Genomic DNA, 11,296 nt, shown 5'->3' on the forward strand with positions numbered 1-11,296 from the left:
AGAACTCTAACTAAGCAAGTGAAAGACTTGTATGACAAAAAGTTCAAGTCTCTGAGAAAGTAAATTGAAGAAGATATCAGAAGATGGAAAGATCTCCCAAGCTCATGGATTGGTAGGGTAAATATAGTGAAAATGGACATCTTACCAAAAGCAACCTACAGATCCAATGCAATCCCCATCAAAATTCCAAGACAATTCTTTACAGACCTTGAAAGAAGAATACTCAACTTCATATGGAAAAAACAAAAAGTCCAAGATAGTCAAAAACAACTCTGCCCAATAAAAGAAGTTCTGGAGGAATCATCATCATCCCTGATTTCAAGCTATACTACAGAGCAGTAGTAATAAAAACCATATGACATTGATTTAAAAACAGGTCGCTCAATGGAGTCTAATCAAAGACCAAGAAGTAAATACAACCTCATTAATTCTGAGGATTAGGTTTAATATTCCTGCTAAAGCAAAAGGCAGAATTGTGATCTTGGAAAAGAAGGAAGCAAATAGGAATCCTTCAATGACAAAGATTAAACTACAGTAGATGAGTGCTGTATCCCAGACAACGACAGGAAAGTGCACATAAGCTCGGCGTAGTTGTGCACATTTGTAGGCCTAGCACTGGGGAGGTAGAAGCAAGGGATCAAGAATTCTGAACTTCTGCCAGTCTTACAAGTCAAGGCTAGGCCAAGTACCAGCTTCCCACCTCGAGTCAAGGCTAGGCCAAGTTCCATTCTTCACCCATAGTTTTCGGGAGGATCAGGGACATTCTTGGAAAAACTGCAGAATGTACTGACTGATAATCACTTGATTCTCTGGTCCCAGATAGAGTTCGAATGCATGTCATATGCTTGATAGACAATAAAATCAAAGGTCAATATGCTTAGCCAATAAGTTTAAACTGTAACCTTGCTGATGTAACCTGTACCCCTAAAAACTGAAAACTGCTTGTTATAGCCATTCTGGTTTGCCTTCTAGTCACTCACCATGAGGGGCTGATTGAGGGTAGACCCCAATGCATCAGAAAATAAACCTCTTGCATCAAACTCCATTCTTGTGTCTCACTTGGGGTTGGGGGGCTCTTCTGGTAGTTAAGACTCACATTGAGCCTTATAGTTCAAGGTCACCTTTGGCTATCTAGTGAGGTCAGAAGGCCCATCTAGGCTATGTGAATCTCTGTCTTGATGCTTGACACTCTCCCTCAAAAGCAAAGATGGAGAAAGCATCTATTATTTTGCTTAGTGTACAGGAACGCAGGGGAAAGTTTTTCTTGGAATTTATAGTTGTATCTTATTAGAATTTCTACTTCAAATTCTTACCTTCATCATGATTCAGGAAAACCTACCTCAAAAAAAGAATAAGGGCCAATGAGATAGCTCAAAGGGTAAACAAAGGTGCTTCCCACCAGTGAGATAGCTCAAAGGGCAAATAATGGTTCTTCTCACTAGTGAGGTAGCAAAAAGGGTAAAGATGCCTACCACCAGTGAGATCGCTCAAAAGGTAAAGCTGCTTCTCACCAGAGAGATAGCTCAAAGGGTAAAGGTGCCTCCCACCAAGCTTGACAACCTGTGCTTGATTCGTCCTTGGAACCCATAGAGTGAAAGAGAAGAACTAATTCCTGCAAGTTGTCCTCTGACTTCCAAATGTATATCATGCCATGCATGTGCTCATGTAAGTGTATATGTATATGTGAATGTCCACAAACACCCAGGCACAGGCACATATGCGTGTGTATGCACACGCGCGCACACACACACACACACACACACACACACACACACACACACGCATGCACACACAGAACCAACAGATGAAATAATCAATGACATTCTAACCCAAGAATTTTGGAAAACTAGGTAATTTTATATATTATAAAATAAGAAGCTTCCTGGTTGCTGCCGCTGCAGAGAGCCCGTGGGGAGCACCCCACGAGCGAACCTGAGCCTCGGGACCACAGGTAAGACCAAATTTTCTGCTGCAAGAAAGCTGCCTGGTGAGCTTGGGACACACGGAAGCAGAATTTCTCTAGAACCGGGCACGTTCTGTGTTTACCGGAAGTCCCACACCCGCGGATCCCGGCCCGCAGCAGCTCTCTGCTCCCAGACCCGGTGAGAGAGAGACCCAACCGCCTGGTCAGGTGGGCACTCCTGAGGCTGCAGAGCGGAAGAGACCACCAACTCTGCTCACCCCTGCCCACATCCCTGGCCCAAGAGGAAACTGTATAAGGCCTCTGGGCTCCCGTGGGGAAGGGTCCAGGAGCGGCAGGACCCCTGTGCCTGAGACACCGCCGGAACCTGAAAGAAACAGACCGGATAAACAGTTCTCTGCACCCAAATCCCGTGGGAGGGAGAGCTAAACCTTCAGAGAGGCAGACAAGCCTGGGAAACCAGAAGTGACTGCTCCCTGCACACACATCTCGGACGCCAGAGGAAAAAGCCAAAGACTATCTGGAACCCTGGTGCACTGAAGCTCCCGGAAGGGGCGGCACAGGTCTTCCTGGTTGCTGCCGCTGCAGAGAGCCCGCGGGGAGCACCCCACGAGCGAACCTGAGCCTCGGGACCACAGGTAAGACCAAATTTTCTGCTGCAAGAAAGCTGCCTGGTGAACTCAAGACACAGGCCCACAGGAACAGCTGAAGACCTGTAGAGAGGAAAAACTACACGCCAGAAAGCAGAACACTCTGTCCCCATAACTGACTGAAAGAGAGGAAAACAGGTCTACAGCACTCCTGTCACACAGGCTTATAGGACAGTCTAGCCACTGTCAGAAATAGCAGAACAAAGTAACACTAGAGATAATCTGATGGCGAGAGGCAAGCGCAGGAACCCAAGCAACAGAAACCAAGACTACATGCCATCATCGGAGCCCAATTCTCCCACCAAAACAAACATGGAATATCCAAACACACCAGAAAAGCAAGATCTAGTTACAAAATCATATTTGATCATGATGCTGGAGGACTTCAAGAAAGACATGAACACACTTAGGGAAGCACAGGAAAACATTAATAAACAAGTAAAAGCCTACAGAGAGGAATCGCAAAAATCCCTGAAAGAATTCCAGGAAAACACAATCAAACAGTTGAAGGAATTAAAAATGGAAATAGAAGCAATCAAGAAAGAACACATGGAAACAACCCTGGATATAGAAAACCAAAAGAAGAGACAAGGAGCTGTAGATACAAGCCTCACCAACAGAATTCAAGAGATGGAAGAGAGAATCTCAGGAGCAGAAGATTCCATAGAAATCATTGACTCAACTGTCAAAGATAATGTAAAGCGGAAAAAGCTACTGGTCCAAAACATACAGGAAATCCAGGACTCAATGAGAAGATCAAACCTAAGGATAATAGGTATAGAAGAGAGTGAAGACTCCCAGCTCAAAGGACCAGTAAATATCTTCAACAAAATCATAGAAGAAAACTTCCCTAACCTAAAAAAAGAGATACCCATAGACATACAAGAAGCCTACAGAACTCCAAATAGATTGGACCAGAAAAGAAACACCTCCCGTCACATAATAGTCAAAACACCAAACGCACAAAATAAAGAAAGAATATTAAAAGCAGTAAGGGAAAAAGGTCAAGTAACATATAAAGGGAGACCTATCAGAATCACACCAGACTTCTCGCCAGAAACTATGAAGGCCAGAAGATCCTGGACTGATGTCATACAGACCCTAAGAGAACACAAATGCCAGCCCAGGTTACTGTATCCAGCAAAACTCTCAATTAACATTGATGGAGAAACCAAGATATTCCATGACAAAACCAAATTTACACAATATCTTTCTACAAATCCAGCACTACAAAGGATAATAAATGGTAAAGCCCAACATAAGGAGGCAAGCTATACCCTAGAAGAAGCAAGAAACTAATCGTCTTGGCAACAAAACAAAGAGAATGAAAGCACACAAACATAACCTCACATCCAAATATGAATATAAAGGGAAGCAATAATCACTATTCCTTAATATCTCTCAATATCAATGGCCTCAACTCCCCAATAAAAAGACATAGGTTAAAAAACTGGATACGCAATGAGGACCCTGCATTCTGCTGCCTACAGGAAACACACCTCAGGGACAAAGACAGACACTACCTCAGAGTGAAAGGCTGGAAAACAACTTTCCAAGCAAATGGTCAGAAGAAGCAAGCTGGAGTAGCCATTCTAATATCAAATAAAATCAATTTCCAACTAAAAGTCATCAAAAAAGATAAGGAAGGACACTTCATATTCATCAAAGGAAAAATCCACCAAGATGAACTCTCAATCCTAAATATCTATGCCCCAAATACAAGGGCACCTACATACGTAAAAGAAACCTTACTAAAGCTCAAAACACACATTGCACCTCACACAATAATAGTGGGAGACTTCAACACCCCACTCTCATCAATGGACAGATCATGGAAACAGAAATTAAACAGTGATGTCGACAGACTAAGAGAAGTCATGAGCCAAATGGACTTAACGGATATTTATAGAACATTCTATCCTAAAGCAAAAGGATATACCTTCTTCTCAGCTCCTCATGGTACTTTCTCCAAAATTGACCATATAATTGGTCAAAAAACGGGCCTCAACAGGTACAGAAAGATAGAGATAATCCCATGCATGCTATCGGACCACCACGGCCTAAAACTGGTCTTCAATAACAATAAGGGAAGAATGCCCACATATACATGGAAATTGAACAATGCTCTACTCAATGATAACCTGGTCAAGGAAGAAATAAAGAAAGAAATTAAAAACTTTTTAGAATTTAATGAAAATGAAGATACAACATACCCAAACTTATGGGACACAATGAAAGCTGTGCTAAGAGGAAAACTCATAGCGCTGAGTGCCTGCAGAAAGAAACAGGAAAGAGCATATGTCAGCAGCTTGACAGCACACCTAAAAGCTCTAGAACAAAAAGAAGCAAATACACCCAGGAGGAGTAGAAGGCAGGAAATAATCAAACTCAGAGCTGAAATCAACCAAGTAGAAACAAAAAGGACCATAGAAAGAATCAACAGAACCAAAAGTTGGTTCTTTGAGAAAATCAACAAGATAGATAAACCCTTAGCCAGACTAACGAGAGGACACAGAGAGTGCATCCAAATTAACAAAATTAGAAATGAAAAGGGAGACATAACTACAGATTCAGAGGAAATTCAAAAAATCATCAGATCTTACTATAAAAACCTATATTCAACAAAATTTGAAAATCTTCAGGAAATGGCCAATTTCCTAGACAGATACCAGGTATCGAAGTTAAATCAGGAACAGATAAACCAGTTAAACAACCCCATAACTCCTAAGGAAATAGAAGCAGTCATTAAAGGTCTTCCAACCAAAAAGAGCCCAGGTCCAGACGGGTTTAGTGCAGAATTCTATCAAACCTTCATAGAAGACCTCATACCAATATTATCCAAACTATTCCACAAAATTGAAACAGATGGAGCACTACCGAATTCCTTCTACGAAGCCACAATTACTCTTATACCTAAACCACACAAAGACACAACAAAGAAAGAGAACTTCAGACCAATTTCCCTTATGAATATCGACGCAAAAATACTCAATAAAATTCTGGCAAACCGAATTCAAGAGCACATCAAAACAATCATCCACCATGATCAAGTAGGCTTCATCCCAGGCATGCAGGGATGGTTTAATATACGGAAAACCATCAACGTGATCCATCATATAAACAAACTGAAAGAACAAAACCACATGATCATTTCATTAGATGCTGAGAAAGCATTTGACAAAATTCAACACCCCTTCATGATAAAAGTCCTGGAAAGAATAGGAATTCAAGGCCCATACCTAAACATAGTAAAAGCCATATACAGCAAACCAGTTGCTAACATTAAACTAAATGGAGAGAAACTCGAAGCAATCCCACTAAAATCAGGGACTAGACAAGGCTGCCCACTCTCTCCCTACTTATTCAATATAGTTCTTGAAGTTCTAGCCAGAGCAATCAGACAACAAAAGGAGATCAAGGGGATACAGATCGGAAAAGAAGAAGTCAAAATATCACTATTTGCAGATGACATGATAGTATATTTAAGTGATCCCAAAAGTTCCACCAGAGAACTACTAAAGCTGATAAACAACTTCAGCAAAGTGGCTGGGTATAAAATTAACTCAAATAAATCAGTTGCCTTCCTCTATACAAAAGAGAAACAAGCCGAGAAAGAAATTAGGGAAACGACACCCTTCATAATAGACCCAAATAATATAAAGTACCTCGGTGTGACTTTAACCAAGCAAGTAAAAGATCTGTACAATAAGAACTTCAAGACACTGAGGAAAGAAATTGAAGAAGACCTCAGAAGATGGAAAGATCTCCCATGCTCATGGATTGGCAGGATTAATATAGTAAAAATGGCCATTTTACCAAAAGCAATCTACAGATTCAATGCAATCCCCATCAAAATACCAATCCAATTCTTCAAAGAGTTAGACAGAACAATTTGCAAATTCATCTGGAATAACAAAAAACCCAGGATAGCTAAAGCTATCCTCAACAATAAAAGGACTTCAGGGGGAATCACTATCCCTGAACTCAAGAAGTATTACAGAGCAATAGTGATAAAAACTGCATGGTATTGGTACAGAGACAGACAGATAGACCAATGGAATAGAATTGAAGACCCAGAAATGAACCCACACACCTATGGTCACTTGATTTTTGACAAAGGAGCCAAAACCATCCAATGGAAAAAAGATAGCATTTTCAGCAAATGGTGCTGGTTCAACTGGAGGGCAACATGTAGAAGAATGCAGATCGATCCATGCTTATCACCCTGTACAAAGCTTAAGTCCAAGTGGATCAAGGACCTCCACATCAAACCAGACACACTCAAACTAATAGAAGAAAAACTAGGGCAGCATCTCGAACACATGGGCACTGGAAAAAATTTCCTGAACAAAACACCAATGGCTTATGCTCTAAGATCAAGAATCGACAAATGGGATCTCATAAAACTGCAAAGCTTCTGTAAGGCAAAGGACACGGTGGTTAGGACAAAACGGCAACCAACAGATTGGGAAAAGATCTTTACCAATCCTACAACAGATAGAGGCCTTATATCCAAAATATACAAAGAACTCAAGAAGTTAGACCGCAGGGAAACAAATAACCCTATTAAAAAATGGGGTTCAGAGCTAAACAAAGAATTCACAGCTGAGGAATGCCGAATGGCTGAGAAACACCTAAAGAAATGTTCAACATCTTTAGTCATAAGGGAAATGCAAATCAAAACAACCCTGAGATTTCACCTCACACCAGTGAGAATGGCTAAGATCAAAAACTCAGGTGACAGCAGATGCTGGCGAGGATGTGGAGAAAGAGGAACACTCCTCCATTGTTGGTGGGATTGCAGACTGGTAAAACCATTCTGGAAATCAGTCTGGAGGTTCCTCAGAAAATTGGACATTGAACTGCCTGAGGATCCAGCTATACCTCTCTTGGGCATATACCCAAAAGATGCCTCAACATATAAAAGAGACACGTGCTCCACTATGTTCATCGCAGCCTTATTTATAATAGCCAGAAAATGGAAAGAACCGAGATGCCCTTCAACAGAGGAATGGATACAGAAAATGTGGTACATCTACACAATGGAATATTACTCAGCTATCAAAAACAACGAGTCTATGAAATTCGTAGGCAAATGGTTGGAACTGGAAAATATCATCCTGAGTGAGCTAACCCAATCACAGAAAGACATACATGGTATGCACTCATTGATAAGTGGCTATTAGCCCAAATGCTTGAATTACCCTAGATCCCTAGAACAAACGAAACTCAAGACGGATGATCAAAATGTGAATGCTTCACTCCTTCTTTAAATGAGGAAAAAGAATACCCTTGGCTGGGAAGGGAGAGGCAAAGATTAAAACAGAGACTGAAGGAACACCCATTCAGAGCCTGCCCCACAGGTGGCCCATACATATACAGCCACCCAATTGGACAAGATGGATGAAGCAAAGAAGTGCAGACCGACAGGAGCCGGATGTAGATCGCTCCTGAGAGACACAGCCAGAATACAGCAAATACAGAGGCGAATGCCAGCAGCAAACCACTGAGCTGAGAATAGGTCCCCCGTTGAAGGAATCAGAGAAAGAACTGGAAGAGCTTGAAGGGGCTCGAGACCCCAAAAGTACAACAATGTCAAGCAACCAGAGCTTCCAGGGACTAAGCCACTACCTAAAGACTATACATGGACTGACCCTGGACTGTGACCTCATAGGTAGCAATGAATATCCTAGTAAGAGCACCAGTGGAAGGGGAAGCCCTGGGTCCTGCTAAGACTGAACCCCCAGTGAACTAGACTATGGGGGGAGGGCGGCAATGGGGGGAGGGTTGGGAGGGGAACACCCATAAGGAAGGGGAGGGGGGAGGGGGATTTTGCCCGGAAACCGGGAAAGGGAATAACACTTGAAATGTATATAAGAAATACTCAAGTTAATAAAAAAATAAAATAAAATAAAAAAATAAGAATATTTGACATGACTAATGCCAGAAAGGGAAATATCCAACCAACAAGGTAACATTATTAAAATAAAAACAGAAAAAAAGAAAAATAATCCAAACTTTTTTTTAGAAACAAAAACCTACTATGTGACTGAAATTAAAAACTTAGAGGCTAGATTTTACCTAACTAACCAGACATCGATCATCAGAAAAGCAGTGAACTGAAAGCAGAGATGAGGAAATTCTTCAGGAAGCATCACAAATTTTAAAGAGTTAGAAAATATCAAAGAGAATTTAGATACGCAGGTATTTAGACTGAATGAAAACAACTAGATACATCTAGTCACATATAAAGGAAAAGAAGAGTGGAAGAATAAGGAAAATCAATATTCATAGAGATGGCGAAAGGTAGATTATAACTACTATTAATTATAATAATTACATGTTATTAGTAATTATAAATGTTATCAATATTCATAGAAAAAGCTTGCTAGACATTATCAAAGACATGTGTCTATAGACTCAGTATGTAGAGAGCACTTTTTAAAGGTCCACAGGAAACATATCATGTTCGACTGGAAAACCAAGGCAAGAAAAAGGCCATAGATGTAGACAAGAGCATGTATAAAAGAGTAGCAGACTACCTCTAACAGTCATAAGAAAATCAAAGAGAGTGGCTGAGATGTTGGCGTGCTGGCATCCTCGGGTACTTCTGCCCATTTATACTATTCTTGAAGACTGAGGAGCATATTAAATGTTTCCAGACAAATCAAGGCGAAGAACATTTCACCCACCGACTCTCTTAGGGTGGCAGGGATGAGGGTGGGTGAGGAGTGTGTGTGTGTGTGTGTGTGTGTGTTTATTTTGTTGTTGTTACTATCAAAAATACCTGCAATTTCAGGGAGGAAATCCTGAGGTCTGCTTATGTCTGCAATGGTGGGACAAGCATGACAGAGTTCATAATGGCAGACAGAAACACTGAGGGGGAAGTTCTTTACTTTGTAATAAACCAGAAACAGATGATCTGGGGAAGAGGAATGGTCTGGAACTCTCAAGTCCCAAGCCTGATATTTACATGCTCCCCTCCCCCCAGTCAGGCTCTAGGCCCCAGAGGTTCTACAATCCCTCAAGTCAGTACCATTGAGTAGGGCTAATGCCCTACTTGACACACCAGAAGAGGGCATCAGATCTCATTACAGATGGTTGTGAGCCACCATGTGGTTGCTGGGAATTGAACTCAGGACCTCTGGAAGAGCAGTCAGTGCTTTTAACCATTGAACCATCTCTCCAACCCCCTAAAGGGAGTTTTTAAGTGAAGAGAAGTCTCGGGGATAGAAATTGAAGCACTAGTAGGTCTGTGTGCTGTGTAAGAAGGCAGGAAGGGTGCCAAGAAAAGACTTCACTAACTCAGAAGGTAGCCTCTGAAAGAGTAGAAACAGACTATGAAAACTCCCTGGCAGGAGTCACAGAAGAGCCAAATCACTCCAGCAGAGAGAGGAAGACAACAGAAGAGGAAGGCTATATTGGCTATGTAGATGTATTTATGAATTGGTAGATACAAATACAATATAGATATATCTCATAAACATGAGCTACCATAGTAAGAATACTATTTTAAATCACATGAATATAAAATATATAAAATGTATTAAACATAAATGGTTACATCTACTTTAGATTTAATTTCATTCTTGAAAAAGGACAGGACACACACTGTTGGAGCTAGATGTCTCAGTCGTCACTCAGACCCTTTCCTGGACTCACCAGAAAGCATCTCTACCCTGGCCTGGGAGTTTCTACAGCTGCAAGAGTCTAGAAGGGGGAGGGAATCAAGAGTTGCTTTCGAGGAATACTTGCCCAAGGGTCAAAGTCTTATTTTGAATTTCAGCTAGGAAGCATCTTTATCCCATAAAGGCTGGCCAGGCCCTACTTGGGAAATCAGGGTCCTCCTTGCCAACTGGGATTGGCAGGGGCTCGTTTCCCTGGATTACTCCTAGTTCAGGGAAAAGGAGCACCAACAGACAAACTCCTGACCAGCTGTCAGGCAGGTGATGATATACCTGAGTGCCATAAGGAATTGACATGTTTTGAACTGCAGAGCATTGTGGCAGAGATGAAGTATCAAGGGTTGTGGTTCTATTGCAATCTAAGGAGGTTAGCATTCCTACAAAACGCATCCCAGAGGTCCTAAAACAGTTTGCCATACCAAAAAGACAGATAAAGCACTTTCCAGATCCTACTTGGAAAGACTGTTTCTTTAGAAATAGAGGGATTCTGGACCTCCCAGACTCGGGGTCTACCTGAGAAGCTGGTAAAGGAAGCCACATGTCCGTATTATTAGTAGGGTAACTGGCTAGAAGGAGCAGAGGGGTTGCTGGAGAGCCTAGGTGTAGGCAAATGGGGGGAGCAAAGGAAATAGAGGCTCCCAACTTTACTAGAAGATCCCTTCCTAATAAGGGGACCAGACATGTTGGCACTACCAAAAAGAACTGTGTGAGAGGTATACCCCTAAAATGCAACCAAATGGTGGGGTTTGGTGAGGAAGGTAAGGTTGCCTTCTACCCGGACAATAGGGAAATGGGAAAAAGAAGTGGGTCCCCAAAACTCCATTAGGACTGAGAAGTGGCCCCAGTGTCTAAGTGGAAGGAGATGGGCTGCCCACATACGACGATGGTTACCTGGAGCTCCCTGCTGGTGATGATAGTGGTCAGGTCCAGGGAATTCGGACCCCTTCATTGGCCCATAGCCAAGCCTAGGAGATCAGCCAGAGGATTATCTGGATGTGATGTCCCTCTGTCATGTACAACATAAGGGCAATCAACAGCCC

The sequence above is a fragment of the Rattus norvegicus genome, chromosome 17 (assembly GCF_036323735.1).
Source record: "Rattus norvegicus strain BN/NHsdMcwi chromosome 17, GRCr8, whole genome shotgun sequence".
NCBI classification, from domain to species: domain Eukaryota; kingdom Metazoa; phylum Chordata; class Mammalia; order Rodentia; family Muridae; genus Rattus; species Rattus norvegicus.